General features: G+C 45.5%; 1 protein-coding gene across 8 annotated transcripts in view; it reads left to right on the top strand.

The window, feature by feature from the left end:
• The window catches only part of LOC124214633 (protein pangolin, isoforms A/H/I/S), a 133,152-nt gene that overhangs the window by 60,785 nt on the left and 44,991 nt on the right, over positions 1-27,376 (top strand). Inside the window, exon 1 of one of the 8 annotated variants that reach the window (XM_046617176.2) lies at positions 13,376-14,095. The exons of the other annotated variants lie outside the window; for them this stretch is intronic. The gene's annotated coding sequence lies outside the window, so the exon portion shown is untranslated. Of the gene's footprint in view, positions 1-13,375; positions 14,096-27,376 lie in introns of those variants that run through there. 8 annotated transcript variants of the gene reach the window in all.

Raw genomic sequence — 27,376 nt, 5'->3', positions numbered from 1 at the left:
GTGCCTAATGAACTTTTTGTCTGACGATATCTACATCGAGAACGAATCCAAGGATTTTTATGATTTGGGTTTTAATCCACGAGGTTATTTTTCTTTGATTAGAGGTTAACGGATGTTTAATCAAACTGGATAAGCTGTTCCTGACTTATTGCAACAATTGTAATCCTACGAAAAAAAAAAACATTCCTGTTCTCGCCAATAACTCTTGATTCGAAAACTCGTTTTTTCGTGCTTCTTTTTTTCATTTTCATTTCGTACAGTTAATTGCGAGTAACCACAATGTTTGAAGGATGGAAGAAATAATATCACCGCACGCGGGGGTTGTGCAGGATGACCCTTGTATTTTAACACCTGATTAAAGGTGGAGAAGAGAAATAATATATCGGACGGGCCGATGACTGAGGGGCGACCCTCCTCCTCCTCCTCCTCCTCCTCCTCCTCCTCCTCCTCCTCCTCCTCCTCCTCCTCCTCCTCCTCCTCCTCGTCTCCCTTCTTGCCCCGTGAGCAACTTGATTCGACTTTCGAGCGAGATGAGACCCACCTTTCACGCTATCCCTTGATTCTCTCCTTCTCTTCTATTTTTCTCTCGCTCATTCGCCCTCCGCGCCTCCCTTCGTTCTTCTTCGCTCCTTCGCTCCACCGGTCCGTGCTCAGGATCTCTTTTCCTCTCTCGTTTGAGGACACGAGGAAGGTGGCAGTGGAGGAGGTGGTCCCGAGGCCGAGAGAGGGAGATAGAGAGAGAGAAAGAAAGAGAGAGAGAGAGAGAGACCTGGCCCGGAGCGACAGCGTAATCACCTGAACGGACGGACCGCGCCGAGTCCGGACCCCCGATGCCAATGGCGTATCACGCCGGCGGGTCTTGGCAGCACTTGAAAAGAAGGTGCCACCGAAAATCGCGTGCGCGGCGTCGAACGGTGAGATGGCGGGGGAGGGGGAAAAAAAAAAACACGTGATGAATAAATAAATGAATAAGCAAATGAAGCCGAGGATAAAACCCAAGACCGGCGGCAGCGGCGGGATGAACGGTTTATAATTTCACTCATCATCGCTATGGTATTATAATAAACACCCGTCTTCCAGTCTTTCTTCCCATACTTTTCGTATTCTTTCGGAATTCGCTGTCTGAGTTACCGGCGCGACGGCCATGCGGTATTTCGTTATTCGTACTTCAGGAACACTTTCTACAAGTGTGAAACTCCTCTCCCTCACGATGACGGATATCTAGATGCTGTGTTCTTTATTCCATGGTGTTATATTCGGCTACGGACGGCGTTTCGTCGCATACGATTAACTGATGAAACAAAGCTCGAGAAGGAGTTATAATTGGAAGTGTGGCTAGTTTGCTGTATAGTTTCGCGTCTTCTTCTTCTCCCGTATTCTCGATTATATTATTCAAGATAACCTACTCGTCGTTAGTTTTTCAACGCGAGAAATTATTCCTCGTCATAATCACCGTCACCATCATCATCACTCCGTCTTCTTAATTGATTCAAAGACCATTCCGGCATTTTATTTTCCCCAGCCATCTCTTAAGCGATCCTTCTTGACTTCTGTGTCGTTTGTACAAGAGAAGCCGGACAGATTAAACAATTGTATTTTATACTTTATTGGGAAGATCCTTCACCAGTCTAGGTACAACTAAGAAGACCAGATACTGTCGACCTTGAATTCGGCCGCGAATTGAACGGTTTCTACCGGTGCAGCTACTGTGTTGGAACTTGGCCAATATTCGAGGACAGATGTTGGCCAGGCACACGTGAGGGAGGAACGAGGAGAAGACTCGGAGCGAACTCGCGGCGGAAATATCAGGTTCTTCCGAGGATGAGCTCAGGTGGATACGCAGGGAGTGAGGCCAAGTGGATTTTCGAATAGCTACGCCAATGAATGGCACGGAGTCAGCCCCTTGTTCACCGCATTAACAGGCATGACTTGAAAAATGTGGTTCCTAACGCTGTCTGTCCGTCTGGAGAATGACCCGTGAGATTACGTTATTATCACTGTCTCGTTGCCTCGGCTGCTTCTCCCCGTTCGTTGTTGGTTTTTTTTTTTTTTTTTTTTTAACCCTCTCTCTGTCTTCTCCTTTGCGTTTTCTTCCTTCGGAAAGACTTCTCTCTTTCTTTTCCCCTCGTCTTCTTTCATGTCGTTTCTCCGTTTCTCTCGGACTCTAACCACGGCATCCCGATTCTTCGGGGTCGACTTGCATTCTGACTGCGTTTCCGTACGTACACCTCGTGCATACATACATACATATACCCAGAATGATCAGCTATGCAGGAAACTCTCGCTTCTTCTCGGACCGGTGAAATTCTTCGACAATCCTCAATAGCCTCCCTTTCTCACTTTACTCCATTCTCCGCTTATAACTCGATGAGGCAAGAAGTACCTGCAGACGGGTTCTCTTATATCCTGCGCCTTGAAAACGAGAACGGAACGTTTTCTCGATGCGTATCGGTACTGGGTAATTGGTCCTTTTCTCTGACCGTTTTCACGGGATCACGCGGGCGAGAATGAACGACGAGCACCTGCGACTCTTTTCTTTCCCCAAAGATATTACAGCGGACAACGAAACTTGTTTACCTATATACAAATTGACTCGCCCGACGCGACTGTCGCTTTAAGTTATCCTTGGCCTACGTCGAACTTGATATATTATTGAAGATGTTGTCTTTCTCGAAGCGCGACTTGCGCTTCTCCCTCTCTCACACAACGCCCGACAATCCTCGCGTGTGGCGTCGTCATAGCCTGGTACTCTGTCTACGCACGAGGACGAAATCTATAAAACATTCAATCCGTGATTGATCCTGATCAATGTTCAAATAAAACATTTTGCAATCAGAGGTGGTGTACGCCTCATTTTGTGTCCCATCGGTTACTGATCTCTGCTGCAGTCAACCGCCAGGAACGAGTATCCCGTTTAGTTTGCATCAGAAACAGCATTTCTTTTCGACTGATCGTGAGTGACTGAATCAGTCGGTCGGTCGGTCGGTCGGTCGGTGGGATTTCTCAACGGAGCTTTTAAAACTAAGCCACTCTCAACGCTTCGTCTAAACGGTTCCATTAGAGAAAAGCTCCGTAAAGTTTCTCCTCCTTTCTCTCTTCCTCCGTCTTCCTCCCTGGAGACTCTATAAGCCGGCTATAGAACGGATTGATTCCTGATGGCCTCGGAGGCGTCGAGCCATCCCAAAGCAGTGGTCTCCGCATTCCCGCATCGCTCTGTTCCAACGGACGTGGGACGGACGCGAAGCAACGGCGCGGCGTCCTAATTCCATGCCATCAAACCCTAAATCCTATTGTCCAAAAATTGACCTCGGCCTAACGAGCTCTCCGCTCGATGCTGCAGGGATGCTGCTGGTGCGACCATCTTACCATTTATCACCGTCATCCGTATGCCTGCGACGCAGGTGCGCGAAGAAAGCATCTACCGAAAGGCGAATTCAATGCGAATGACATAATTGCGTGTGCCTCTATACGCGTACGTATGCGGTGCCTGGCGGATAAATGAAAAGGTAGGCGGATGGATGAATTGGCGAGTGAGTGCTGGCAGCGGAAATGCCATCCGACTGGTGGACCGAGTGCAGAGTGCGAGATGAGGGATGAAAGGGGATGGGGGGGGGGGGGGGGGGGGATGAAGGGATGTAAAAGAGGAGTGTCGAGTCGACGGGAAAGGACGGGCAAAGTAAAATTAAAGCGAGCGTAGGAGGCGTCCCGTGTGCGTGTGTGGATTTTCTCTCTGCGTGCGTCTATATCTCTCTCTCCCTCCCTCCCCCCTTTCTCAATCTATGTTTAATCGCGATCGAGTATTCCGTTTGGAGGGCAAAAGAGTCGGGAGAAGAGGACAGCCGTCCCTCCTCCCGGTTCTCTTCGCTCCTCGCCACTCGACGTATATACATACATATATACGCATACACACGTGTATCGTACTATGTACAAGCCGTATAATTTTTCCGTCTTGCAACCGCGCACCACCGTTCCCGCCCGCCTGCCGGACACCGGAGCAGCTTCGGCTCCTCTTGCTCTTGTGTGTTTCTATTTCCACAGCAACCTGTATCCGCAAACTCTCCTCCCTCCATCCCTTATTTCGACCGCTCTGCGTGTCGCGGAGTGCCGGGCTTTTACCCTCTAAATTTACAATATATATGTATTTATGGATCGTCGACTTGCTCTCTACGCGACCGACTACCACTTCACCGATGCTGTACTACACGTATAGATATTCGGCAATCCTTATACTCATCTACAGGTTTCGATAAATCTTTTCCCCGCAGGACGGTTTGGTCGAGAACTTGGCGCAGTTGGGAGAAATTTTTGGTATTTTTTTTTTTTTTTCCCCGGAAAGAAATGTTACAAATGACCCTGTTGTCATTCCGTTCCATTTGTATAGCCTATTCTTGTACGTTTCTTAGTGTTCTTCTTTTTCTCTCGTGTCACAACTGCACGCGTATAATATGTAAGACTTTTGACGACATTTGGAAAATAATTTGTTAACCTTCTATTCCTTCATTTTTTCTGTTACAGGTAAGTCGAGCTGTGAGAGAAAAAAGTAAAGAAAAGGAAAAAAAACGAAGGTGAGAGTTACGAAGAAGGAGAATGAGAAGGATGCAGATGCTCGGTGTTACGCTCGGGTGATTAGTAATTTAAAATAATCTCAAGTGGAAGGTACTTTGAAATAAATTCGGCACGGTTGGGATGTATGCTAATGCAACAGCGGCAGCCTCGGTGGGTTGCCGCAGTCAGCCAGGTCAGGCCGAGCCGAGCCGAGCCGAGAGAAGCGGCAGGTAGGCAGGTATACGAGGAGGTGGGTGGGTTTTCGGTGGAGGCAGAGAAGCGGGTGGCTCGGGAAGGCACCACGCCACCTCGGTCTGTACAATCGACGAGAGCATAGAGAAAGAGAGAGAGAAAGAGCCGGAGAGAGAGAGAGAGACGAGCCTCGGCCTCTCGAGCCCCTCGATTCATCAGCATTCGTCCGCAAAGAGGCGAAGGAGCGAGCCTGCAGGTATACCTACAGAAAATCAAACGCCCAAACGCGAAGTAGCGGGGAAATAAAACACACGTGCGTGACGAGCAAAAATAAAAAAAAAGAAAAGAAGTAAAAATTTCGCTTCGACAAAAGTGGGAGAACTTAGTTTCCTTTTTTTTTTTTCTTTCTCTTTTTTTCACTTCGAAACTCTTCAAGTCATGAATTAGAGACTAGCATCTGCTATCTCTTTTTCTACCTTTATCTCCTTCGAATTAAACCACTACTGATCACTGGCCAGCACCAAGTACCGACCAGTTTAAGGTAAGGATTGGACGTACTTGAAGGTTGCACTCGATTTGTGGCTCCGCTTTCAGATCCTGTATCTTACGCTTGTCGGGAGGTATGAAAAAGATTTTCTTCTAATTCGGAGATTGGGAAGCTGAATTTGATAGTTCCGACACCCGGCTCGAAAACGTGCAATTTGATTGAAATCCGAGAAAGTCAACGAACGAACGTCGCGCTTAGCGCCGAATTTGTGAAAGCTTAATAAATTGGCACAATCAGATTCGAAACGTTGATAATTTGGTAAAAATCTATACGTCAAATTTTGTGCAAGTAATGCAGAACTTTGCATCATCTCGAATTTATAACCGAGGATGAATTTCGGAGGAATAACGAAGTAGAATTTGAGTTTTAAGTGGTTGGGGCGATATGAAGGATATTAATAAGCGCGTTTCGTGAGCTTCGCATATTATATGTGAATGGATATTTCGTATGCGCCCACCTATAAGTAGGTATATAGAATGGAACAGGTTGACGGTTTATTAACGATCCCATCGCATCGCCGACGATGAAGGGTTGTAATTAACCGTGACTCAAAATTGCTCTGCGACTAATATTTCAGAAAACTGTCGCAGGCAGTACGCGATGTCGGACGTATATAACTTACACGTATAAAGCCCACCTTGTACAAGATCATAGGTTAAGCGCTTAATTAAAATTGACACGCGAGAATACAATCAAAGATTAACGTACTGTCGCGGCGTGTAATTATTATCAGATTCATTATTGACCAACCAACGGTGCAGACCCGCGTACCTGTAACCAACGGATAGGTACATACGTTAAGCTATTATTGTATGTACAATGTACATATGTACATTAGGGTGGTTCATTTTTTTAACTTTTATTTTTTTTAAGGTGTCGCTCGAAAAATTTGTAGCAAATACCGATAAAAAGATTGTCCGTAAAACCTGGAGGAGGTAGGAAAATAATTAGAGGCTGGTGCCGATTATTGTAATATTTTTTATTTATTCTCATGTCTACGCCTCACAAACTTGTATGTATATATTGGTACATTTTTTTCGTATCGCGGTCCAATCAATCGTTCATCAATCAACGACAAACTGCGCCTAACAATTCCGCGGTTGGCTGTTCTCGTCTTTTGTCCGAAAGATTAATCCTCTCGGAGAAATTTGGATAACAGTTTTTGTCACCGAAATAGGAGTATCGCATCACCTTTGTCCCTGTTTCGTTTTCGGTACTGATTTTCATGAACAATCGTTAAGCGGATCACGATACGAAAAAAAATAAACTAATGTATATATAAGTCTGTACGGTGTACAGAAAAAAATAAATAAAAAATATCCCAGTAATTAGTAGCGAATTGTAAATATTTTCCTAACTCCTCCAGGTTTTACGAGTTTTTTTGTTGTCAGAATTTTTCGCAAATCTTTTGACCGTTTTTAATTTTTTTTTTTTGCCTCGTCGTTGCTTTTACTCGAAATACCGTATGAAATTTCGATCGTACGCGTATTTTGCAAAACTTATAATATACACCTATATCCCTTACGCCGCAACCGTGAAGTGGCGGAATTACGAGTACTTTTGCCGCAAACGTAGGCTGTTCTCGTTTCTTCGTCCTAAAAAAATATTCCACCCAATCTCACATGCGGGGAAAGCTAAAAGACTCAAAGGATTTTTAAATTGCGCTACGTAAGGTTTTCTTATTCTACAATTCTTTGCCTATACGGCCGCTGCAGAACCTTATATATATTATACGCACATCTAGGTATTCTGATGAATTTCAAAAAAACACTTTTCGCGCCGTAAACCAGAATCCTACGGAAGTAATTACCGCTGCGGGCATTTATCCGCGGTTAATTAACGCACGCCGAGTGATTAAAACCACAGCGTATACCCATGTAGATACATACAATATAATATATATGTGTATTATACATAGCCAGAGATTTATTGTTTATTATTATTATCATCATTATTATTACTGATGTTGTTGTTGTTGTTGTTAGTATTGTTATTTTCTTACCTTGAAAGCAATCATCAAAGTTGCATTAACGCTGCAGTTGCTTGGCATACGATAAACATGCATAAATTACGCGTGTAAAGCTGAATTTTGAAAATGGTGTATAACAGCGGCGGTTTTGAGAACGTTTGCGAGACGGGGATACCCACTGCAGGGGTAGTAAAGCCTCGTTATTTTCTAATGCACTCGTTAATTGACCAATCAGGGAAGGGAAGCGGCAGCACATACCAACCCTCCTCGGCGCACGCTCCTCCTAGTGTTAACCACCGCCGGAACAATTTAATGATCGGTACCGGGGATTATTATTTTCTGTCGAGGATTTTGCCATACATACATACATCTGTATACATGTATATGTGTATGTATACACATAGCTATAAACTTCGGTTGAAGCATGATTTTCACGGTTCCGCTGCGGCTCCACGCTTCGTCGCATCTACGCGGTACTCGTACAAGTAGACGATCGTCTGACCGCCGGGATCTCCTCACCTCCCCCTTGTTATAACCACCCCCCCTTCACCCCGTCCTCATATTTCTGTACCTTAAGGCACACGTACTACCTACAACATTCTGCCGCCGTACAACTGCCGCAAAAGCTCTCGCTCTCCACTCCGCAAAGTGCCGGACGGCCGGATTTCAAGTGCCTCTTGATCTCGATTCGTCGTTCCTTCCTCGGACGGCGGTTGCAGGCTGCTCGGATTTCCACTCTTCCTTTCTCTCTCTCTCTCTCTCTCTCTCTCTCTTTCTTCTCCCTTTTCGAATTCCCTCGATCCTTCGGTGCAGGATATTGTACGTATGTGCAGTTCGTGTGGGATGAGAGACCATTTTTCTCCGAGGTCATCGTACCAAACGCCACTCGATCAATCCTTGCGTTATAACGAACGAGTGAATTTTCATTCTGCGGATCATAGAATCAGCAAATCAAAGATACGGAGAGCTCGGAACTAGCTACATAACAATTTATTGTTGAAGGGTTAAGGCTGAGCTTTCGGGAGTGTCGGTTCAGTGTTGCTAAATGCGCAACAAAAATGCATCACTCGTTGTACGTTACGTACCAAGCTTGCAACTTTTCCGTTTGCTCGTCTCCTCTTCGAGAAAAAACCACCATTCATCACCTTCTCTTTACCTCATCTTCTCCTACGCATCCGTCAAATGCTTTGCGAACTTACTTGCCCCGCGTTTCGCTTCACCGTGTAGGTACTACACATCCGTACAACATACGCAGCTACTTTATCCTCCTCCCACCCTCCCCCTCCCCCGCCCCCCAACGCTAATACCTTCCTATTGCCAATTCCTCGCCCGCGAAGGCTGAGAGGCTTGCGGGACCAACGACGAAAGCCGCTTTCATACCTCCCAGACTTTGCAGCCTGCCGACGTTTGCGAAAATTAACTGCACGGTTGTCTAACCCGCGGAAATTCGCTTATTACTCTACTCGTAGAATTCGAGTGTTGTAGACGTATATGGGAATGGCAATAATCGTATCGTTTAGGAACTAGTCAGTTTCCGGTCGTTTTCGCTGTTTGGTTATTACCGTGGAGGGTGGAGGTAAAGAGAAGTATCTCACATGGGTTTACAACTGAAAAAGTGTCCAGCAAAAAGCGACGGATAGTGGTTCAACAAGTCGCTAGAATGGCGCTAATAATTGGGCTGAAGTTTGCGACGTTAATGTAATGATGAATCTTTGGAAAAATTCGTTATTTTGCAACTTTCGGATCACTTGAAATTTAGTAAACTTTTAATACAGCGTATCAACAAACTCAGATTTTGTCCATTCAGCTTCTTCGGGTATTCGAAAGGTGAAAAATATTAATTTCCGTTTCAACTTTTCTATACACTGACATTAATATGTAATCAAATTCAATCTGAACTTGACAGTTACGATGAAGCATGTGAAACTTTTCCTAGAGCAACGCCCTGTTACAAACAATTTTACTCTATTTTAAGGATACTTTTTATCCACAAAGAGATAGCCCTCCTTACCTCTGTCCTCCGTAGTTACAACAAATTGGTCTTCAATGCGTTTGCTCGTTATTTTATACACTCACAGTTTTCGCGAATAATACGCGACGCTTACTCGATGACGCAGATGCACGAATTTTACCGTCTGTTGCATACCACGATGCAAGGTCTTGCACTTCGCCGTCACGCGTGTGTTGGTGTCGTTCGCTCGCACGCGTGGAAGGTACTAACACATTCGGCGTATGTCTCGTCGTCGTCGTCGTCGTCGTTCCCCCCGAGGATGAGTGCGCGACGCGACAGTCGAGGGTAGAGAAGCGACGCCCGGCTCAGAATGTCGTATAAACCGCGACCCCGGAGTTTTGCATTAGTTATGTGTCGCCGAGGAGGAGATGGAGGCCCGGGCACCTCGCCGCCGCTTCCTTAAGTCCGGTTTACGCCGCTCATGCCCTTACAATTCCACCTCTCCTATTTAAGTATTTACCTAGCTGCTACGATTTTCTATTTTCTTTATTCTCAAGCGGTGCAGACTTTTCTCACTTTCGTTGTTTTTAACCTCTGATTTGGACGACGATTTATTCGTAGAAGAGAGAATCGATGTATCTAGAAAGTAAATGTACAAATTTCCGTATTTATCGTCTTAATCGATGTGGCTGCTGATTGCATTTTGACAGAAATATGCCGAACGTTCCTCACTAGTTTGTTGCAAAGTTTTTTCCATCTTTTTCCATCTTTTTATTTTGGTACACTCGAAGCCGAGGATTGATTCCAAGTCGCTGCGCCCCGTTGCGTGTTGTGCAATAATTACGAAGTAATTCCGGAGCTGCAATTTGGGTAAATCATGCAGCAGATTGCATAAACTCGGCTTGTGTCAACCTCGGAGGAGGAGTCGGCGGTCGCCCTTGTGGTTAGGAAACGGGAATCGAACCTTACCTCGTACCTGCGCCACGTCTTAAGGCCTCTCGTAGGTATCTAAGAACGCGGCTCCTCGCAGCCACGTACGGGGAAAGTTTATAAAAAATTCATCGCTCCTCGGTCGTCGTGCATGAGCGAGACGTTCCTCATGGGTATAAGAGGCTTGCGGACACCCACCTACGCCCGCAAAACATCTCAATTTACCACTCTCTATTATTTTTACCATCCAACCTTCGCCTTGTTGTACGCACAGGCAACTTGCAATCAAATCACGGGGACGAATCGACCCTCGTTCGTAGGTCAGAACTCTTTCATGGTTCAAGTTTAGTTTGACTATATTTATGACGTATATTATCATAGCAGAATGGTCAGAAAATTCGGGAATAATCAGAGAAATGTTAGGAGTTTTTGCGGAAAGTCAGGGAATCATTTACTATATTATTATTATTATTATTATTATTACAAATACGTCCCATAATTTTTTTAAGCTTTAGATGAATTGGATCGAAAACAAATTTTTTTTTACCATCGCCGGAAATTTCTCTTTGAACTTTGAATATTCCTAAATATTACCTTACAAACGATTGTGCTCACCGGCTAGATGGGACAGTCTGACCCAAGTAACAGTTCGTACTTTCATAAAAAACAAAAACAAATTATCTGGAAATTGTGTATATTTTTATCAATTTGCTATGTAACCAATTTATCCGAATTAGTCAGGAAAAATTATAAGACTTTTGTCTGGAAAACCATCGAAAAGTCAGGGAATTTTGTCGCGGAGATTTAGTAGCCACCCTGTATATATGTATGTAAGTTTAATTTGGCGATGCGACCTGTTGGGAAATACTTTCATTGTTGGACTATCGTGAAATTAAAATCCCTTGTACATAGTGTAGACCTAATGAACGATGATTGATTCGATTTATCGTGACTTTTTATTTCTTCGTGTCTTTGGGAGAATTTGGCGACGAGTGGTGGGGGCGGTTTGCGTTTCTTTTTTTTCATTTTCTATTTTTTTTTTTTTCGACGAACTGAGATCAGACGACGAGGATCGTCGGAGGAAGGAGCAAATGGCAGAAAATAGCTGAAATTCCTCTATCTGGTTCAGCGCCGCGCCCTGCGCGCGCTTCTGCCTTCTTTTTCCTCCTTTTTCTTTCTCCTTTCTCTTCGTCGTCAGTCTCCCCTAACTAAGTTATCGCTTCCTGCTGCCTGCCTCCTTCTCCTGGATCTTGGCGCATTTCGTGTGTTGTATATTTTGTCCTTCTCCCACTCATCTCTCTTCTTTCTCGTCTTCTTTTCTTCTTTATCGAATTTCGGGAAACGTAATGCGATTTCATTCGAGCAAATAACCAATCGATTTATCTCTCTTCCGGTGGTTTAATTTCTTATTTCTCTAACGTACACTGATGCCTTTACCACTTGTGGAAGAATTCGATTTTTACGTTTATTAATATCTATAAACCGTCGAAATAATGTGAGAAATAAAAACGTGAACGAGCAATGTAACAAATGGTACTAAATTTTCGTAAGAAGAAAAAAAAAAAAAAAAATTGACGCCTCTTATAATTTGAAACTGGTCGGAACTTTTCTTTCAAATTTTCTCATTAATAATTCCAGTCTCTCTTTCTCTTCCTCTGTCTTTTCCCTGGAAGAGTGAAGGATAAGTTTTGCGGTTAAATGAGAAGCCGAAGACTCGCGTATAACACAGGGGACGCGGACGTGGAGGATAAGGAGCGACGTTGCAGAAGTCAGCAAAATGCCGTGTACGCAGGCAGTCGTTCGATCCTGTATTAACAGAGATTAAATATCACCGCCCGGCTTAACGTTCGTCGCGGAGATCATCCCCCCTTATTAATCCGGCAAACGACGAAATTCTTTTCCTTTGTTCTTATCCTGTCATTTACTTTTTAATCAACCCGCGCGTAGGTACTCAGGATATGTTTATTCTTCATTTGGCTGTACGTGATTTTGTAAAAAAAAAAAAATGCAATTCGGAAAAAATAAACCTACCGTGTTATGAAAATCGAGGATGAAACACCTCCGATTGATTTCCTCTTTGAACTCTCACTCATACGCAGTCAATCCACCGGCACGTCAAGTCCCAGGTAGCGTGTTTTCCTTAAATCTGAATAAAATCGTGCAGTGTAGTCCGTCACGCTCGTCCGTCATTTCTTGAGATGCACCCCTAGTAGATAGAAGGTATCGTGCCACTTGAATCGTACATATTTCATCGTCGCTATCGAGTTATTCCGCCTAGAAAATTACTCTCCTACCGCGACGTGATGTCTATCGTTTCGCATTCACCCTTCAGCGAGCAGTGTCTCAAACGAACGATGATTACAATCGCGCGCTAATTATTATATCGACACACGGTAGATACAATGTGATGTGAAGTATGAAGAACGAGAATACACCGTGTAAAATCGAGCGATTATACCGAGTTTGTAGAAAATGATAGCAAGTAACTAATCAAGAATCTTCTACTTCCCCCATTTTTCTCGATACCATAGACCTATTTCTGTATTCAATAACGAATTTTATGAAAATCGTGCGACACGTATATACAACATGAACGACGCCAGCTCTTCTGCTGTAGGTTTAAACCGACGCAGGTGATATTGAATGACATGTTTGACTTGATATACAACGGTGTCGTACTCTGCCAATGTTATCAACGGTGTTTGGTAAATATTCCGTTACCGTAACACCGTCGCTGCAGTGACTGGTGACGGGTGAGGGATGGGGGGGAGAAATCATCGGGGAGGAGTTGTGAGACGATAAGGGCCGTGTAGGGAAGCCATGCTTGTTTCCACCGCTGCCTGTTTGCCCGGAATGATTGATTGGGATACACAGGACGCTTCGAACGCAAATAAATCAGTGACAAGGTGAACTGATAGTTGCTGCTGCTGCCGCTTCGTCGAACCACAGCATCAGGAGTTGGCGTTGTCAGATAAGCCGTGGGCATAGGCCGAGTATCCTGGCCAATGCCAAACCCTACTCGTTTCAAAATAATCGTAAAAATTTGAAGGAGGAGCTGTTTGATGCGCGACCTGAACCCAGCTTAAACAGTAACGAAGCATTGAACTTATTTCGATGGTGAATTTTCACGGTTTTCATTATAACGAAGCAATTGTGCGGAATGATGGGTTTTCCGTGTTTGTATACAAGGTACGTGAACGTGAAATAGGCGAACCCGAGCTGAGGTACCGAAGGTAATTTCAAGGCTCATTCCGTTGCACTTTTATATTATATTCGTTGCAATTTCGGAGGATCTGCATTATTCGTGTGCAAAAAGCCACACGATACAAAAGAGTAGGTAGAGCAGCAGAGTCTGTCGGACGAGTTGTAGAGCTGCGCTGCATAGTCGAGAGTAAGAAGAAAGAAAGGGCAAACAAACAAACAAACGAGAAGAAAAGGTGGATCTCCTAGGGAAGGAGAAGGAAGGAAGGAGAAATCAGTCAGAATCCCTTGCGTGAAATGGACCGTGGCCGGATATAATAATGGCGTATTATGTACTAGTCATCCGGGGAGAGATCCTCTTGTGAATAGAGGGCTTAGCCAAGGTGGATAAATCGAGGGTAAATATTTGGACGTTCGTTCGGTCGTTCGGGACGCGGAGAGAAAGTGAGCGAGCGAGAAGAGAACGTCGCCGAAAGTTGATGGTCTTGTCCCTTGGCTCTCGGGCCAACGGCTCACTCTGTGTGACCGCTAGGTGCAGGACGAAGCGAAGAAAGAGGCAGAAATATCCAAGAGACGCCACCATCGCTGATGGAGGAGCAAGCAGATAAGCGAGGGGAGTCTCCTCGGGAGATTTGAACGACTATCGTGACGGGGGAATCGAATCGGGAACCAGGGTTGAGGTGGCGGTGGACATTGTCCGGCGCCGTAAGACCGGGAAGCCATCCAACCACGATGACGCCGCTCGACCGGGGAATTCGTGGTCAGTCATATATATATATACATACACACACACATAAAAATACACATATGTGTAGGTACGTGGATGTCTACCGTAACCCAAATCCCATCCATTGTCAAAATTCACCCTGATTTTTCGACGTAGGAGGAGGAAGAACAATGACTCAACTTACTATTTTTATAAAGACTCGTCATCGGAATCAGTCTTGTAAAATTAATTTCTTTATTTTGACTTCCTCCCTCCTCCACCGCATGTTATAAGCAACAACAACCCGTGTCCCGTGGCACACGGCCTTATCTTAAACGGGGACAGTGTTATATCGGAAGGCCCAAGCACAGCCTGTGTATCAATATAACAAGCTGTGACCATGGTGGGTATAATATATATGTGCATGTGTACACACGTGTATAGTCACATTATGGACGTGTGTTATGTACCTGGAATGACGCGAGCAATGCGCGACCGACCGACGGACAGGCACAATATTATCTCAGATTGTTAATCCGCCGTCGATCACCGAGATTGATCGATTTTTCCCGGCTAATCCGTATGGGCAATCTTTTTCTTCCTACTCTTAATGCGGTTTCGTGCACGCTCGTCGCGTTGTAATGCCGTCCGTGCTTTACTACCGTTTTATAAGCAGCTTTTACAATTAATGCCAAGTTGTCGTACAGGTATACACTTTGGTGACAAAAAGAACGTATCGAAAATTCAAATGCCCTGCCATCTTCGTCTTTCATTTGCCTCGTCGTAACTTTCAAATAACTGTATATCTCGTCTTGATTTTTCTAATTCTTTCGGTTTTTCAAGAGGTGGGAAAACAAGAAGAAGAAAAAAAAAAGCAAAAAATACGTAACGCGTATACACAAAATTCTTTTCCAAGGCATAACGATGAGTCGTTAAACCGATCTGCGGATTGGATGGGATTCGAAGCAAACAAATATGCATGCCAAATGAAAGGAAGGAGATGAAAGAATGAATGAATAAATAATTATAATGAACGAGCGCAGAAAAGAGCGTGCAAAAGTGTTCCGCGACGTCGTGTAATTGAAGTGCCGGTATTATATAGATTGCACGTTGCAAAAAAGCTATGCGAACACTTGATGTATAGCATATACCTATACATATTAATAATGTATAAACGTGTCGTATGTATATCCAGATACCTACCTGTGTATAGATTATACAGTATATGTACAGGGGTGCGTGTTCCCTCTTTGTTGTTTTATTAAAATACGATCAAAAGTCGTTTGTCGTTCATACGCCTCCTACAAAGGTACAACGTATGTATATAAAAAAAAAGGGTTACTTGGAGGACGTGTCATGTAACGTATTATGTATAAACTGTACAATACAGGATACCTACATGGTATTCAGATTCACACGCGTTGCTTTTTTTTCTCTATTGTTATTATTTATCATTTCCCTTGCGCTGACGAATAGGTACACCTACCTTGAATGATTTTTTTCCATCCAAACCGATCGCCGCGATTCAGCGATTTCACGATGTAAATGCGAAAATAAGGATAGGTATAATAGAAAGCCTCCTGTCCCGAAGTGAAGAAGAAGAAGAAAAAAAAGAAAAGAAAAGAAACGAATTTGAAACACGAGGATGGGGGGTATACGAGGTGAGCTACTCCTCGCGAGTTCTCTCTCGTCCTCGTCCTCGTCGTCGTGTGTGACTTCGTGTTTGCTTTAACGTCTCGTCGCCCCGAAGATTTCTTCTTCTTTTCCCAAGTTTACCCATGGCAAACAAACCGCGTGTGTGTGTCATTCTTTTTTCAACTTTTGTTTTATTTTACTTTCTTCTGTTCTTTTTTTTTTTACATACCTTCTTTTTTCCTCCAATTCTTTTTTGTTTTGGCGTGCGTAAGCCGACGCGACGAAAACTTTGGAATGCATTGGTTTGAAAAATGGTCGGTAAAAAAAAGGGTTGGTGGGTATAAAAGAAAAGATATAATTTAACTTTTTCCAAGAGGTTCACCCACGGCGATTTTCACCTGCATGTACTCCTCGACAACGCTGTTGAATTCCTGAAGGATCTACGAGAGAAGAAGGGGAACAAACCATGGTTCTCTATATACGCGAGTGCAAAACAGCCCCGCGAAAGAAGAAGAAGTAGGTGGATGGGGTCGGTGAAGGAGGCTGGGTGGCGGGGGTATATGTATATCGGGTAAAATTTATTTTTATCAACTATGCAGGAGGCCTGGGGCTTGCTTTGATGTCTGCCGATGCATAGACATTAGCGTATAAATATTTAAACCCGCCTCCGATAGCGAGCGTACTACAGATGCTATCTATCTCTCTCACTCTTTTTCTCTCCCTGTACCCCCGTCTTTCTATCTTTTCATCCACCCATACATCCTCTTCTCTTCTCTCCTTCCGTATTCCTTAATATACTTGATTACACCGCATGTGCATCAGGGGGCTGCGGTAACTGCGTGTCAAATGTTTGAAAGAGAAAAGAGAAAAGAAAAAAAACGCTCCGCAGAAACTTGCGAACGCAACGCCTTGAATTGATAATCAATTTTGATCATTGCACACCGTTCGTCCGAAATTATCTTGACGTTGAATTTTACGACGCGCGGAGAACGTCGAGGTATACGGATTAACGGGGATATTGGAAATGGCGGCGAACTTCGGCGAGGACGAACGGGAATGGCGAGCGAGGAGGAATTGTGTGTGTGTGTGTGTGTGTGTATGTATATGTATGTGTATGTATATACGCGTTCCGGAAAACGGGCGGAACCAGGAAGGCGGCAGCGAGGCTGCGAGGCTGAGAGAGGGTGACGAGAGAGCCGGAGAGCCGGAGAGCAGGGTAAAGAGAAACGAGGGAGAGCGAGTCGGGGGGGGGGGAGGGGGGAGAACGAGAGAGAAAAGGGTAATTACCAGATATAAAGGGTGGGTCTCGACGGTTCCCGGCTCTGGAAGTCTGATGAATATTTCACCGCGGCTGCTGCATTAGCTCGTAGCGAGAAGAACGTCGTCGCACTTGGCAGCACACCTACGCGCCGATCCCCGCCTCTTTTACTCCCCTTTGTTTTTCCTTCTATAGCAATTTCGTTTCCACCAACCCAATTCCACCTAACGATTACCATGCCTTAGGTAAAGTAGCAGCAGCAGCGGCGGCGATCTGATCGTTTGAGGAGAACAGCGGAAAAGAAGAAATAAAAATACTTACCTTGAAATTTTTAGCCATGCGATTATACCTATGAATAACGTATGTAAGCGCGGTAGAATATATTTTAAGCTTCTTGAATCCCGAATGGACATCAGACTAAGACTGAAACTTTGAACGCGGCTTGTTCTGCCAAAATTGCACCTCGTTAGAGGTAGAATATCTCGACGTTTACCAGATTTCTTTTGTCGAAAATTCCCATAGTTAGGTGTTGGGCAGGCAACCGTACCCACCACCTTGTAATTCAACTCGATTCAAACTTTCGCGTGATGGTGATGGTGGTGGTGGCAACAGGTTACAAGAAGTACAGGGTATTATTTTCCCCGAGGTGCAGGTTAGCGTGATCGTTTCAATGCGGCTCTTTTCGCCGGTCGGCGCGCAACTCGCGTGGATTAGAATATGGCAGCGAGGAAAGAAGAGAGCTGGGACAGGTGTAAAAGGAGGAAAAAATATCGCGACTTTGCCAGTGAGAAATAAAGCAGCATGTATACGCGAAGAACGCCCGCTTCGCTGATTGTGACCACCACCTTTTCAATCTGAAAACCAACAGGCTTATATACAGGTATCTACCTGGACACGTAAAAAGGATGCTATGGTCAAGGATACACCCACATTTCTTCTACACGTATCCACGTCGCATCCAGAACCGCAAGGCGAACTCGCGGTCGAGCAGCAGTGAATTTGAATAAGGTGGGGACGGAAATTCAGCTGTCGTCCTCCGGGCAAAAATCGACAAAAAAGATCGGGATCGGATGCCGAACAACCGGGTCTGGGAATTTGTAGAAATGCCGTTCCCTATACACGGTGTTAAATTCGAACGAGAATTGAAGTAGATTCGGATGTTTGAAATTTGATAGTTGGAGCCACGTCGATCTTCGCAGCAACTTCGAAACTATGACTGAATGTTTTCGTGAACGAGAATTACCGCGGTGGCGACACGCGTGCTAATCATTGCCTAAAAAATGTTATATACAAAAGAAAATTGAAAGAGGAATACGAAGGGCGTGGCGGGGTGGTAGGAAAGGGGGGAAACGAAAACAACGGGAACAACAACCCTGTCGAATCGAGACGCGGTGAACGTACGGAACGAAACGGAACGGAACCAGCCATCGACTGCGCGGAGGACCACTTCAGGCCCGCAACGACCCTTTTTGGAGTCGGGTATACACTCGAGGCTCGACACGCACACGCGTCCAGGTACATTCGGAGTTATCGGCGCGTGTATGAATATTCAGAAACCCCGGGGACACACGTAAATAACGCATATACTCACGTGCGTGCCGTACCGGCAGCGTGGTCTCGAATTATCAGAATTTCGAGTACATAACACACATATGCGGCTCTGTCGTTTCGTTCCGGTGGAAAACGAAAGCACCTCTGCTGCCTGACGTGCTCCTCTCTCCCATATTCGTTTCAATTGGGATGCTGGACGGGAGGGGGGGAGGGGGGGAACTTCGGTTATATGGAACTTGAAAAGTTTATTGTCCGCAGAGGGACAAAGTGCGTTCATTGACTTTCCGGTCACATCCCCCCTCCCCCCAATCCTCTCGCCCTTTTGCATCCCGACGCAATTTCTTCAGCAGCTTTTTCATTTTCCGATTCGTTCTCTCCGACTGTAGCATATGTGTATTAAATACATATTATTGTACACATACGTGTGCGTATCTCTAACCTCTTCAACGTCGAGGTTAAGGTTGTAACACAAACAACGTTCTCTGTTTTTCTTTTGATTGACAACGTTTACCCTGTGCTCGGTCAGATTTTTCTCGATCCTATCCACCAAAGGAATAAATAGAGGGAAATAAAACTGCATCTGAGATCAAACGGTGTCTCCGTGAGCCGCTGGAAGTCCAACAAACCGACTTGACCCGTGTGCACGGCACGTGTATAACTTATCTTTCCTTTCTTGTTGAAAAAATATATATATGCATGTGGTATGTACGTATCGAGTAATTTTTGCCTCAAAATTTGAGCCCAAAAAGAAGAGAAAAGAAACAAAATATCGCCAGAGTGTTCTCTTGTGGTTATTTTTATACACGTAGATATCGTGTGGTTATTTGGGTGAGTCACGGTCGGGTATGTAAACTATACTCTACCCCATCCTTCGTTGATATTTTGGCACTAGCGGTGGAGAACGGCACGGAGAGAAGCATAGGACGATGCCTGGTGAGAGAAGCAGCTATGGGTTCGGCGATTGTTTTTTGTCCGAAGATCAATGCGACCGGTCTTAGGTTCACTGGATATCCATACCGGCAACCAACGCCAACGTTCTCTTTCTCTCCAACTCACTGCTGGTTAGCTAGTTGGCCTCTCGACGGATGATGCATCATTTTGCTCTCCGGCAAGCCTGAAGAGGTCCCCAAACCAACCTACCTTCGTTCGCCCCCCTGCCGACTATACCATGTTTCGCGGACTGTCTCCGAATGGACCTTGCAATTACAAAGAATTCAAGAATCCACTCTACATGGTCAGCCTGAGGTGAAAAGAGCTGATTTCTCAGGAATTATGTCGGGCAAGTCAAGTCATGGGAGAAAAAGCGAATGAGGTGAGTAAGGAGCTTGTCGTTGACGCGGCTGCTCGAGCCAGCAATGATAGAGTTGTGCTACCCTCTCTTACAGAGGGGTGAAAAACCACTCGATGAGTAAGGCGATGATCTTTTTCGCGTAATTGAGGTTAAAATGCACCCGAATGAGGCTCCATGACGTTCTATACAAGCCAGACGACGGGGGTCGTGCCCAGCTAACAATACGTCGACCCTTCCCACACCGTTGTATACAGGGCACTCCGCGCACCGTCGTATTGCCAACAACGGCGTTCGCTCGCGAATGTGTTCGGTTCGGTCCCGGTCGAAGTGGAGGCAACGTTGGCGCTAATACACCGAAGCGAGCGAGCTCTTTGCCACTCCGCGGAGCAGAAATTGATACGATAAATTCCGGGTCTGAATTGGCTCCGTCGAGCTGGAAAGAGAGAACCACCCCACCTTCCGTCTCCTGCTCCTACTCTTCGTTCGTTCTCCACACCAGATTCAAACTCTAGCCTCCGAACTTCACTGTGTTCGCCGATCTAAAGTTTCCAAGAACATTTCCAATGAAGGCAGTATCATCGATACCGGATGGTGGAGGTGTAAATTCCCCCTTAATTGAAATGTGTAAATTCACGCGAAAAACCATTTATCGTGACACCAAGGATTTCCGAAAGTTGAAAGAAAAAAAAGCAACGACAAGAAGAGAACAGCCCATTTATCATATCACATGGTATTACACTCACTGGACATCGCAGGGTGAAACGAGCGAGTGTCGCCGCAAGCCTAAGAGTGGGGAGAGGCTGGATGCACAATGCACACAACTGTTGGATCCATTATGCCTACTTAATTAGGCTATAGCATGTCATGCCCCGGTTGGTAAGCAGGCATGTCCGTCAATAGTTGGACAAGATAGTATGCCTACTACATCATCGTTGTAGCGGTGGCCGCGTGCATCACCAGCAGCAGTATCAGCAATCCACTATACAACGCGAGTTTAACCAACTCTCTCTCTTTCTCTCCCTCTCTCCATGCACGGATCGAACTATGAGGGTTTTTGGCGGACTGGATATATACACGCGGTGTTCAGGACCCCTGCATCAGCGAGGAAGTCCCCGCAGTGAAGAGCAGACAAGATTATAATCTGTCCCATTATTGTGCCATCGACGTCCCGTAGGGGATTTTTCTATTTGACAATGCAGTTACACTTTTGTCTGTCCTTTTAACATTGCGTATTCCCTTCTCTTCTCTTCGCTTCGCTTCTCCGCCCTCCTTTTCCCGTTACGCGATGCGATACGCACCCTCCTCGATCCCTCCGCTCGCGTATGTTCATACGGGATCAGCACTACCGCCGACGGGAAAAGGGGTTCCACGGCATAATCCTACCTGCATGCATGCGATGTCCTATCCCCATTGTTTGACAGCCCCTGTGACATACGGGAGGACACGTGGGGCGACGGGGGCTTTACTGTCACGTCGTAATCGACCGTGTTCTACATACCTTATATTGCTTGTCCGACGTACGCTGACGTCTGACGATGGGAAAAGGTGCCCGGTTAAAAAGACAGCGGACGGACCGTTGTTTCAAATATCATTCGTTCTGCAAAAATGAAACACCTCCAAGTTGGCGCACAGTGCCGGGAAAACCTCAGAAAACATTCCAACGTTTCGGGTTTGAATTCAATTTTTAACGATCAGAAACAACTTGTACAACTTTTCGAGACGATTAGACATTTCGATGCGACTTCGTTCGGCGGAGGTGCAGGAAGTTACGGTCTGCTGTCTCAACTGGTTCTCCTCTCCACCGGTGTTTCTCTCTTCCCCGCTCGCCGACATACGTGGCTACGTACGGTATATAATACCGTCGAGTGTGTAGCCTGCCAGCGGGGGCCGTAACCACGCATTAAGTACTGCCGAGGGTAAACTGGGAAATTGATTGTCATATGTAATAACGGTTATTAGGTAAGCGTTGACAGCGGTGCTCCCACCCCGGGCACGTAACGTGCCGAAGGCTCGTCCTTCGCTTCTTCCTCCTCCTCGAAGAAGGCGCGCTGCGTGCACCGCGTATACGGCGTGCTACACAAGCGAGCCTGTGAAGCAGAGGCTGGTGGTACACGCACCTCCTACCTGCCTACGTGGCGGCGGAGCACGCATGTGTGTATATATTATACCTACCGTGTCCAGAGGCCCGATTTCTCGCTCGGCCAGAGCAAACAACATGGGAATCGCAAACACCAGGCGCACGGTGTACAGTCAATAAGTAAATACACACCGTGCATTATATGTTGCGCAAACTTTGAGGTACGCCCCGTGATCCGGCTACTCGGGATATACCTACAACCGGAGTATGGATTACATCCCTGAAGAGATATAATCCAAAATCGAGAAGAGATGACAAATAATTGGCTAACCATATGGAAACGAGGAAACGAAATACCTGGGAGTTCTTTCTTTTTTTCTTTCGCTTTCAAGGCTGGTTAGCGGTCATCGTGCCGCGTTGAAAGTTTGGGTACGGTACCGAATTATAGTGAAAATTGAGGGTAGAACCGTGGTGATGGGCGGGGCGCGGTCCTGGACGACGATTATCAGGTCCCGGTGGTCCTGGCGGTCTACGTTTTCGTCCTTTTTGGTAGCGGCTACTACCGCGGTATCCGCGTGACTGTGATTATCATCCCCCGTTGAGTTTTGTTTGTCGGCAAGATCAAGGCGCCGGTTCTGCCCGCAGTGGCGAGCCGTGCAGGCCGGTTGGAGAGGAGGTTGTTAGTTAGTCCGAACGAACGGGCTGCTGCTGCTGCCGTTGCTGCCGAGCTCTCTTCTCGCTCCTCGTTGCCCAGTGACAGTATGGCGCGAGCAGCCCACACACACAGACACAGACACACACTCGCGTACCGACCACACTTGCTGCACTCCTCCTTCTCCTCGCCGACTCCTCGGCCTCTCTTCGTCTTCCTCCGGTGGGTGGCCTTCTTCGCGTCCGCGGCAGACCGCCCGTAATTACAGGTTCCTTATTTACAGGCTGTTACACACTTCGTTAGCACGTCACTTATAAAGTAGTTGTAACCACTTAGTAGATAGCTGGCTTGGCGAGGGTCGCTGATGCTGACCGAATGAGCGAACGAGCGCCGGACCTAATGGCTGCTCACCTCTTACGAACCGACGTCTTACGGTTAATCGTCCTCGAGGACCTCGTCGTCGGACCTTATACGTCTATGACGTCTTCTGTTCCATCTCTCTGTCCTTCGCTTTCTAGTTTTCCCACTTATGAATGAAACTCACCACCGCGGTATTCTTGTAGTCGGTTTTGTCCCCTGCTGCTGCTGATGTTGATCATCCCAAGGTGTACTAGACCACCGCCTATCTCGTGAATGAATCGCGTGCTGCCCGATGCCCGCCTGCTGTTAGCTGCACCTTACAACTGCCAACTTGCTTGTTTGTCGTGTATCTGTCGCTACCGTATTATAAACCGTTGAAAAAATTTCTTCGACAATTACATGCTTTTCTTACCAAGGCTGTACAACCTCTCACCTGACAATTCCATAAGGATCTTGTTTTTTGTCTGTAGTAAAAGACACGTCAGTTTTATTACACTGAGAGGAGAAACAAAAATTTGGTATAAATTGTCTTTGAGATTAAGTTCATGTCAGGATAAGTAATCGAAAATTTCCCAGTCGTTTCCCGTGACGGAAAATGATTGAAGATTGGTAATAATGGTAATATTTTCGCCAAAACCGAACCGCCATAATCAAGGTTGAGGATCTATGCAACAATGCACACGTCACACGTTTTTTCTCTCAGTGAAATGAAAAATTTTAATTTTTTTTTTCAACATTGCTCAATGCAACGCTTCTTTGATATGAAAAAAAGCTCGAATATTAATTCAGTTTTGTTCGTACATGTATATTTCTTTTCTTGATTATTTCGTCTTGATGCGTTGTATTGTGTGTTTTCTTTACATATTTTCTTGGTTTTTTTTTCTCCCTCCGTTGCCGATAGTCCCTCGCTTCTTCTTTCCAATTTTTTTTTTTTTTTCATTCGTTGACATCCACTTTGGCCGGGCAGTAATGAGATTTGAGAAAAGGGAAACACCCCTGTAGTACCCTTGTCATTACGTGGAATTGGATCTTACACGTTAGGTACCTGACGTATTTCAATTTATTCTTCTCTGTTTCGTTTTTTTCCCTCCCCCACCTCCCCTTCCTCTTCATCCATGTTTTATTTTACATTATTCATTTTGTGAAAATTTTACCAAGCGCGCGCGTTTCAACGTTGTCGTTTGCATCTACTCGGCGCGGCCTTGCGGGGATTGTTAGTTTGTTGCATTCGAGCAAAACTTTCTTCGAATAATTACGATTGTAATTAAAATTTTACTGAAAGATGCACGAGATGCCGGGAGGATACCGACTCTCCTCCCCCCTTCTCTCATTTTCTCTCCTCCCACTCCTCCGATTCTCCTCGTCGCGTGTCACCGCGACTAACACGCGCAAGAGAGAGCATCCCAGGCCCATAATTGGGGCTGCCGCGCGCATCACGAGAGCCAGAGGCTGAAGCTGAGCCAGCAACGGGGGACAATAGATGCATCCGAGTGTAAAATATCAAGGAATCTCTCTCTTCTCTTCTCGAACGCGAGTCATCTCCCAGTCTTTTACTCGATTCGCATTCCGTACACTCGCATAATCTGTATTTTCAATGTATTTTTCCTCGATCAATTGACACACCGTTATCAAAGGGAATAACGCTACGTCATCATGATTAGCGATGATTCGTTTGATTCGTTTAAAAAATGTCAAAAACGTATATATGTACATATATGGATATCGTCTTTCATTTGTTGGTTTTCTTTCTGGTTATTATATGCATTTTTAATACGATATTGTTATGATGAATCTTGGAAAAGTGAAGGAGCATGCGAGGACAAGAACGAGAATGACGAGAACGAGAAGCGATATTCCGAATGAAATACGAATGGCCAATCAGCGGAGACGTTCATTTAAACCACAGCTTTGCAGCAGCAGCAGCAGCAGCAGCAGCAGCAACGCCAATGAAAGGCATTTAGCCAATCTAAAAGGTCTTTTCATTAGACATTTCACTCTTTGTCTCTCCTACCGCGCTCGCTCAGGTTTATATTTTAAATGCTAATTGCAACTTTTTAATGGGCCAGCCAGCCAGCCAGCCAGTCGCGGGAATGACTCCTCACTGCGTGGCGTATATGTATAGCGAAAGGAAGGAATAAAGGAGGAGAGAAAAAAGTATTTGAAAATAAAAAATGTAAGGTATAAAAAGGAGAGAAGGAAAAACTAGCGCCGAGGGGCGAGGAGAAGAAGAAAAAGAAATTCCTCCTCGCCCCCGTCTCGCGGTCGTCAGGAGCATGGCGGACGCATTTTTGTCTCGGTAGCATAATGGAAAAATTACGGCTTTCGCGACATTATACTCTTCCCTTTTTTTTCACCCTCTAACCAGCGGCAGCCACCAGGATCGAGGGTTCGGGCCACTCGCCTAACTCCACTCTTACTTCTCGCTGCACGTATGAACAATATCGCACTCTCGCAGAATTTACCCGCTGGATGAAACGACGGGGATCGGTTTTAACCATGGAAGTACCTTGGGTCGGTATTTCCTGCATACGCTCCGTGTTTGTCTCTCCGCTACTTACCGTCTATGGAAACTACCTACGACGTTCGAAGTGCGTTTTCAAAACCAAAAGCTGCACCGGATGCGGAATCAAATGGAAAAGCAATGGTGCCCGCGTGAATGGAGCTGCGGATTCAGTTGGCTCCCGCATTCATACACCGCTTTAGTCGTACTCTCTGCATTTGGTAATTAAATTAACCGTTTATAATCATCATTATTCAGCGGAGAAACTCGCTCCTCATTCCTCCTCAACTTCTATACTCTGTGTGCTCTGATTCAGCTCTGCAGGACTGCAGTTGGCCACGAGGCTCGTAATCAACTTGGTCGTAATAAAAGAGTCTGAACGAGAAAGAGAGAAAGAGAGATAAATCGAGGTAATGGATGGATGAAAGATATTTTATGCGGAAATTATGAAGAAGGGATAAACTCACCTCAGAAATAAAAAAAGAAATATTATATTACTCCCCGTTAAAATCGTCGATGCTTTTTCATACTCTTTTTTATTTTAGGTACATCAAATGCATTGATGTGTACAAATTGGTGGACCAATTAATCGCAGCTTTAAATGATAGTACAAAATATTTATGCAATCAGACCATTTGCGTGTGTGTGTATCTATTGAAATTGAAAAGTTCATCCATCCGTTAGATTACAACATTATTTCACTTTTTTCATCCTGTTTATTTGTTTTGTCTTAATTTTTTTTGCTAATCTTAATTTAATCACCAACCAATTTGCCGTATCGTAGTAACAATCTTGGCGTTTTTTGTATCAATATTAGGAGTGCAGTATGCACTATTGCACATTCGGAAGACCATCAGTTCTTGTGTTGAGCACACAGACAGCCATCGATGGTGCACAATAGGGAATAGCTCGCGGCAGTCAAGGAGGAGGGGTGAAAAATGGAGTCCGATCGTCTTCCGGTCCTTGTTATGGTCCCCGCGCCTAATCAGTGAATTAAAGGAGCTTGCCTAAGGACGCCGTGGAGTCGTTGCGGAGTGAGAGACGAGACGCTCTTCCAGGCTGACGGTGAAGGCTAGGGTGTTCTTTCGAGACCGGAAGTGGCTACGTGGCGGACCCAAAGGTCGCGCGGATCCAGCGCCAACGACCATTCTTGTATGTCGGTTACACCCTGAACGTTGAACACACCCTAGCACCGATTCCTTGATAACAATTTCCCGTCAAGCGGGTGGAAAATGAGAGGAAAATCAGAGATCTTAGGAACACGGAAGACGGTGTTGGAAGAAAATAGAGACACTCTGTCAACGTAAACTTCGGTACTCTTCGAGCTTCGGGATGAAAACAAGGGAAAAAAAATGTTTTTATTCATTTGTCAAACAAGTTGACTTCAAACATGCTGCGGTTTTCGCAAATAAGGGTGCTTCGATGTTTCCGCGTAATCCATGGGTATTATCGCAGGATTTGTGGAAGGATAGGGATCAAGGCTCGGCTGTTGTTGACCAGTCGATCTTGCGCTACATGCACACTACATCGCGGTGTAATAAAGGCAAGGGACAGTCTTTGTGCAAGCAACAGTTCGCAGGGACGGTATTTTTGACGGAAAGAGGGTGAAACCCGCGAGACCGGGAAGAACGGCAGAAACTCTTGGGTCGAGTCGAGTCGAGTCGAGTCGAGTTGGTCGGGTTGTTGCCAGGACGGTGTAACTTTGTCCGTCCATTGGCATCCTCTGTCCCAGTCCAGAGACCGACTTCGGACTTGGATTGTGTGATGATGCGGTGCCCTGTGAAATCTCCCTCGAGAACCGGGGATGAGGCCATACCAATATACTAAAAGCAGAGGGAAAATATACGCAAACGTGAATAAGAGCGCTGGCCTCGAACGCCGTTCCATCCATATCGCTGCCTGCTCGCGTACGTGTGTCCTTTTGTCCGCCTCTGAGGTTCGCCATTGTGTGTCCGACTCTCCGACTACGATGGTCCTTCATTTTACCTCTTCGGCGTCACTCTTAATCCAT

Source organism: Neodiprion pinetum, chromosome 1, assembly GCF_021155775.2.
Source record: "Neodiprion pinetum isolate iyNeoPine1 chromosome 1, iyNeoPine1.2, whole genome shotgun sequence".
In the NCBI taxonomy this organism is placed as follows: Eukaryota; Metazoa; Arthropoda; class Insecta; order Hymenoptera; family Diprionidae; genus Neodiprion; species Neodiprion pinetum.
Note: the sequence above shows the minus strand (reverse complement) of the source record. Positions and strands in the feature narration are given on the sequence as shown.